Source organism: Lynx canadensis, chromosome C1 (assembly GCF_007474595.2).
Source record: "Lynx canadensis isolate LIC74 chromosome C1, mLynCan4.pri.v2, whole genome shotgun sequence".
In the NCBI taxonomy this organism is placed as follows: domain Eukaryota; kingdom Metazoa; phylum Chordata; class Mammalia; order Carnivora; family Felidae; genus Lynx; species Lynx canadensis.
Genome location: NC_044310.1, coordinates 211,041,377 through 211,048,663, shown reverse-complemented (window position 1 = coordinate 211,048,663; position 7,287 = coordinate 211,041,377).

Sequence of the window (7,287 nt, the reverse complement as noted above, 5' to 3'; positions counted from 1 at the left end):
GCTCAAGTCATGATCTCTCAGTTGGTGAGTTCAAGCCCCTCATTGGGCTCTGTGCTGACAGTTAAGAACCTAGAACCTGCTTCAGATTCTGTCTCTCCCTCTCTTTCTGTCACTCCCCTGCTCACTCTCTGTCTGTCTCTCTCTCTCTCTCTCAAAAAAAAAAAAAACCAAACATTAAAAATAAATTAAAAAAATAAAAAACACAAGTAAAATTAAAGCAAAAACTAGAAACACAACAAAAAGTTTAAAAGAGATAAAATGAATGAGAGTAGAAACAGGATAGGGCAGGAAATCATTAATTAGAACAAAGACAATTACTGCAAATGAGCAGAGAGATTCACACTCAGCTTTCTAACAGCTAATCAATGAGATACGCTCCAATGCCCAAATGGTTAAATGTGTGTGTAGTGTGTGTGTGTGTGTGTGTGTGTGCACTTTCTGAAAGTTTTAGACTACAAAAGTCACTTACAAATGTGCTCATATTATTAAAAATGAAGGAACTTGAAAGTACTCCAGCAATGAAAAGATTAAAAGGCACTGATGAAACTTACCTACAGTGTTTATTTGAAAAGTTTTCCATTTTGATTTGATGCTTTTACTTATAACTCTAACCTGGCCTGTGGTCCATCAAATCACCTCCTTTCTTCACTGCTCTAGCTGCTCATTCTCGAGCAGAAAAATTAAAGACTTTCTAGGGAGACTGGAGAATTAGAAGTTGCCTGGTGGAGGGTTGGTGAGGGTCTGTTTGTGCACACATACGGCCTTGCTCTGATGCATGGGTTGACAACAGAAAGAATATCAAGGTCATGAGATTTTTAAAGGAATTATGAGGTGGGGAGGAGAAAAATCACTCTATTTTCATCCCTGAGATCCTTTGTGATGGTTAAGCCATTTTTACATTTAGTTCCAAAGATGAGCTGCTTCTGGTCCTGTTCCACCTGTGACGCAGGAGTAGAGTTTGTAAGGTGACGCCTCCAACCACAGCTCTGAACCAAGTCTCTTGTTTCACTGACTCCATTGTAATATGGAGTGAGGTGTAAGCCTCAGCTTTCCTTCCTCTCTACTCTGTAATTGGTGTCACTCAAAGGTGGAAAGGTTTGGCAGGAAGGGGAAACCGAGTCTGGGCTTTGATAGCACACATAATGCCCACGAGGAAATTCTTTCCACGAAGTTTCCCATTGGAGCAAGATCTCTTCATTTTCTTTTTATTGTGATGGTGCCATTCTGTGAGCAAACTTGTTTCAGAAGAAAGTCTGCAAGTCTGCCTAATACGGCACAGAATTGGGCTGAATATGTTTAGCTTTCTTTGGATGACTAGTAAAATGCAAATACCCTTGGAGAGTAGCTACATTGCCCATTACTAAAGGTTTTCAGTCAGGCCTTTGAAATTTTGGCAAGAGTAGCCAATAAATTGTTACTTCTAGGAAAATACATTGGCATACATTTTTTAAGTTTATTTATTTAGTTTTGAGAGAGAAAGAGTGTGTGAGCAGGGGTGGGGCAAAGAGAGAGAGGGAGAGAGAGAATCCCAAGTAGGCTCTGTGCTGTCAGCAAAGAGCCCAATGTGGGGCTCAAACTCATGAATCCTGAGATCATGACCTGAATCAGACCCAACTGAGCCACCCAAGTGCCCTGCATTGAATTTAAAAGGCAGGGGTATACAGGTTTTCCCTGCTGAAAGCAGAAAATCCCTATGAAACCCTTTGAAAGCCAAAAGGGCATAAAGCAAAAAAGCAACGATGATTTTGTGAAAGTGAAAGTCCTCCCCTGATCTGTAGTAATATGAAGACCGTAGAATTTGATTCTCTAGAACTTTTTATCTGAAAACTCTCAGATGTTCTCATCATTTACCTTAATTGAATTTTTAAATTTGTTTAAGGACAGGGTTTCATAACCACATTCATTGGTGGAAATTTTAGAGAAAGGGGAGTTAAAAGATTTCATGTAATCTCTAATGAACCTTTATTTGACATTTTATCATCTGTTGCTTAATCAGGTTGTCTAAATTATAAAGCTATTTTTTTAAGGCAAGGATTCTCTTCCCACATCCTCCCTGAAAGTGTTGTACATATGGTGGCCATATATTTCCAAATCAAAATTAAGTAAGTGGTTAGACTCTGGTAGAGTATTTGAAATCTGAAATATTTGAGTCTGAAGTCTGAATCAAGAACATTGCAAGATCACTTTTTAAAATGAATTTATGCCATTGAGTAAATGATACTATGTTGATTTTTAATGCTGAAATAGATCAATCCTATGAGCAAGGACATTTGTTTTTGGTTTGAATAACTCTGCAAAAAAGTTCGTACTTTAATCATTCATTGCACAATGATTTCTCCCACCCTTCTTGCCTTCCATATTCTAGGCTTCCCTCTTCTTGCCATACTCTACCCTCTTTCCTCTTCACTCTCTTATGTTTACCCCCCTCCCTCTTTCTTCCTGTTCTCTCTTTACCACTTGATCTCTTCTTTCTCTCCCTTCCCCACCTCTCTTTGTGGTTAATGGAAAGAAAATTGGAATGAAGCTCACTCAAGCAAGTTGGGGAATAGAGTAGTTCATATCCGGATAGACTCCTGTAACCCTCACTCCCTAATTGTGTGAAAACAAGATTTTATTTCAGCTTCATGAATCAGTGTGCTAGAGAGGTAGATTCTTCTTTCAACAGGAAATAACTTGCACATGTAAGGTTGCTTTTGAAAAATAAATTGCATGTGAGATGACTCTTTTGAGTGACTAGAATATATGGCGTCAAGAGGCCAAATCGATCATGTTTGTGAGCATATCTTTCACAACTTTTGCGAATGGAGGAACTCAGATTAGACATCCACACCCTACAACTACATTAACAAGTGACCGGAAGTAAGTTATTAATAGTCAATGTGGATGCTGGTCTTATAAACTCTTATGAGAATGACCTCTGTATTTCCTTAAAATCATTTGCTATCTCCAGGAAAATGAATAGAAAGATTATCAAAAGCTATCCTTTTCCATGAGATCTGGTCATCGATTATGAAGGCTTTTGAGTTGGGTTTGAAAGAACTCATGTAAATCTTTAAGCATCCCAAAATAGCAGTGATTTATCCTACCATGAGGCTGCCTTCCAGGAACAACAGCATTACCCTTTCTCTTCAACCATGTCTCAGTTAAGTATAAAATGATGTTCTTAAAAATAGTCCTCTAAGTGAAAACAGTAAAGCTTCTACCTGGAAATTCTGGTGATAGTATTCAGCTGTGATTTCTATCTTTTCCCAAGGCTTCTTTTGACTTTTAACAATCTGAATTCTCTACTTGCTCTGTTCTTTCTGGAGAAGCCTATTTGGAAATGCTATAATTCAAATCCAAGCCAAGATTATTCATTCTGTGGGGTTTTTTGTTGTTGCTCAGGTGGTATCCCAGTTTCATGACTTTGTGCACACACCTGTTGAATCATTGGCATAAACTTCCAGCCGTGTTGGGGTTCGGGAATGGAGGGTCCAGCAGTGGGTCCAGCAACAGAGCTGGTTGGATTGGCAGTGACTGAAAGCCACCATGGGGTTGGTAAGCACAGTTATGGAATTGTCATCTAGACTCTGCTTTGAAGAACTTTAGAAAACTATGTATATGGAGGATGAAGTGCTTATATACTTATAAAAATACTTTATCTTATAAAAGTTAATATTACTTGGTGAATAATGGTTTGATATTTGGGAAGAGATTTAGAAGGGAGGTAATGCTACTGACAAATTAAAAGCCCTGTTGACTCTGCAGAAAAACAACTAATAGGATGTCTTTGTTTTGTACATGGTCCAAAATTTACATTCTTTCATCCAAAATATTTAGGCAGATGACATTTTAAAAATAAGCTTTATTTTTTAGGAGAGTGTTGGATTTGTAGAAAAATTGAGAATGTGCCGTATACCCTACACCCAGTTTCCCCTATTATTAACATCTTAAATTAGTATGGTACATTTGTCACAATTAATGAACCAATATTGATGCATTACTATTAACTTATCCATACTTTATTTAGATTTCCTTAGTTTCTACCTGATGTCCTTTTTTGGTTCTGGGATGGCATCGGGATACCACATTACGTGCATTTAGTCATTATATCCCCTTAGGCTTCTCTTGGCTGTGACAGTTGCTCAGATTTCCTTGCTTTTGATGACTTTTATCATCTTGAGGAGTACAGGTCAGGTATTTTGTCTCCACTGGGATTTATCTGATGTTTTTCCTTATAATTGCCCTGAGGTTTTGGGTTTGGTTATGGGTTGGGGGGGGGTGTGGTTAGATCGCTCCATTGTAAAATCACTCTTTTATTTTTCCTCTTTTCTCAGTCTTCTTTGGAAGGAAGATACTATGCAGATCCCACACTTGAGTAAGTAGTTATGGTCCCTTCCTTGATGGAAGAATATCTAAATAATTTATTTGAAATTCTTCTGCAGGGGATAGTTATCTCTTCTCCTTCATTTATTTATTTACGCATTTGTTTATATTTGTATGGACTTCTGAATATTTATTTTATGCTTTGAGTTACTGCCCAACACAAGGCAGGTGGTAGTTTCAAAAAAAATTTTCAACTATATACTGTGACTTTTATTTGCAGTAATATAATGGTATTTCAAAGGTACTTTGGGGGCTCAAAACTAGGATTTCTAAGTCAATATGTGCATATTCTCTATGTGATATTTCATATAATAAAGCTGTGAATGGTGCAAAATATTATTTAATGCTATTTTTTTCATATCTGCATAATATAGTTTACAAATTTTGTGGTATTGGGATTTCACAAAATTTATGGTGCCAAACTTGCATTTAATGTTTACTTTAAAAACACATTTGTGGACATTAAAAGTTTTGAACACAGGACATTACATTTTAATTTTTAAAGATTTTTTTTATCTCTACTATGTTGTTAAGAATACTTTGTATAATGTCAAAGCATCATAGCTGAAGACACTAAGATCAATAAATACCCAAATAATGTTCCGTATTTAACAGAAGAAGAGAAAAAACCCTAAACCGCTATCCCCCAGGAAATTGCACCAAACCCAAACTATTGACATTTTTAAACAAAATAACTCGCTTGCTTTTTAAAAATAAGCATAATCTCATTCTATGAGTATCAATCATTCTGATAATTAACTGTAAACCTCAGAAGAAAATGAGCCATGTAAAAGAAGGACTGATTGTAAATCCTCGTCTTACCAAACCATCCATCATTCTAAATGGATCTCCTTGTATTCTGCTGTCCGAATGCATCAGCAATCTCCCAGAATTCCCCCATGGAGTGGGGATAAGAGGAGTTGATATATCACCATTCGTCTTTAGCTATGCACTACAAACATAGGCTGGTCAGGCAGTCTTAATCCTTTTAATATCACGGGTAATTTTGAGACTCCAAAGAAATGTATGGATAGATGGTCTCCCAGGAAGGATACGTAGAGCACTAACTGGATCATGCAGCCTCCTAAGATCCATATGTGGCCCCTGAATTTGTTTCAACAGTGATTGGTCTAAGCCATTTCATCACTCCAAGCGGGGAGCCCTGGGGAGGAAAGGGACTGGATTTCCTTCTCTGGATACGTGAGGGATAGACCTTAATTTCTTCTTGACCTCAGTCCAGGTGTTTATTCTTTTGTCCTCCCCCCAAGGGACCACCAGTGCTGAGACAGACATTCCATAAAGGCAGAAATGGAAGGTATCCCTAAGCTGAACACATTGTTTAGAGTGAGCTACAATAAACTTGTTTGAATAAATGAATGGATTAATGGATGTAAAGATGCATTGGGCCCAACACTAGTTTTCTTATTAAATTCACAACGGCAGCAACAGCAATACACACGCACACACACACACACACACACACACACACATACACCTGTAACTTCCGTAACTTTTCTTTAGACAATCGACGCTAATGTAAGACAGCGAGAAAAAAAAAGAAAATCCTACAATTTCTAGGACTTTTATAGAATGAGGCGAAGAACTGTAGTTTGGTGGTCCCGCTTCTTACAAATCTGTCCCACTCTGTGTTGGTCCCATCAACTCAAGTGTCAGGATTTGTGGATCAGTAGAAGGAAGTCTTACGACATCACAGGAAAACAATGTCAACAATTATCAGAGCTGGTTCCCATAACTTCTGAATCAGAGGAGATGCATATCGCGTCACAAGCGCTTTGTAGCAGGAAGCCAGACGCCAGCATAAAATTTTGCTGGGTTCCAAACTCTCCAGGCCAAATGAGGAAAAGAACAACACTTTTGCACCTTGGCTTTTGTAAATAGCTCACATTCAGCTTCTCTGAAAACACACTACCCACAGTAATTCTTGGAAAGGAATTTTGAAAAAGGTAAACTTGTTCACCAAATTACTGGATACTTACAGAAAGTGAAATTGTAGCAGGAAGAGACGAGCAGTGATGGTTAAAGTCGGTTTCGTGTTCGTGTTCATGTAATTGTAGAAGCATGTGATAGTTTAAAATGTTGGTAAATGATTATTTTAACCTATTATTATGGAGAGTGTTTTGAATAATCAAAGAAGAGAAAATGGCATAACAGACTCTTATATAGCCATCACTCATCTTCAATAATTATCAATCCTTGTCCACTTGTGTTTCTTCTACGTTCCAACCCATTTTTCCCAACATCCATTCTCCAACACCAGATTATATAGATGCAAATCCAAGACCATATACTTTTCTTCATTATTTTACCATGCATATCTAAAAAGGTAAGGACTTTTAAGGCAAACATAACTGTAATAGCATAATCACACCCTCCCCCCAAAAAGCGATTTTTTTAACGTTATCTAATATGTAAGCAATTATTTATTTTTCATTTTAAAGATGATAGGATCATATAGACCTAAGTCAGAAGCACCAAATGTACTGAAGTTATTTTGTTTGGGAATAGATACTAAAATTTATTTTGTTATGTAGCATATGTTAGCAGGAATTCACTTTTTAATTTGTTTTACAGAAGGTAAATGTAAACAAAACTTAACTTTGTTACAAGGGTAGAATAAGAAGGAACCATAAGCAAACAAAAAGCTCAATGTGGTCACTGAAAATAGCTGGCGTTCCTGTCTGATGATTTCTCTTTTGTCTGAGGAGAAAAAGAGATGAATTTCTGTGCTAAGAATGAGTGGGATGTGATGGGAAAAGGAGTTTTAGGAAAGGAGAGGAGGTCAAAAGTAGTCTTATGTAGATATCTAGTTTGAAATGGGACACACACTCTCACTAGCGATCTCCAGAGCAGATTTTCCTAACTTCTCTTAGCATATCCCTGATGATATGGGAGCACCAAAGG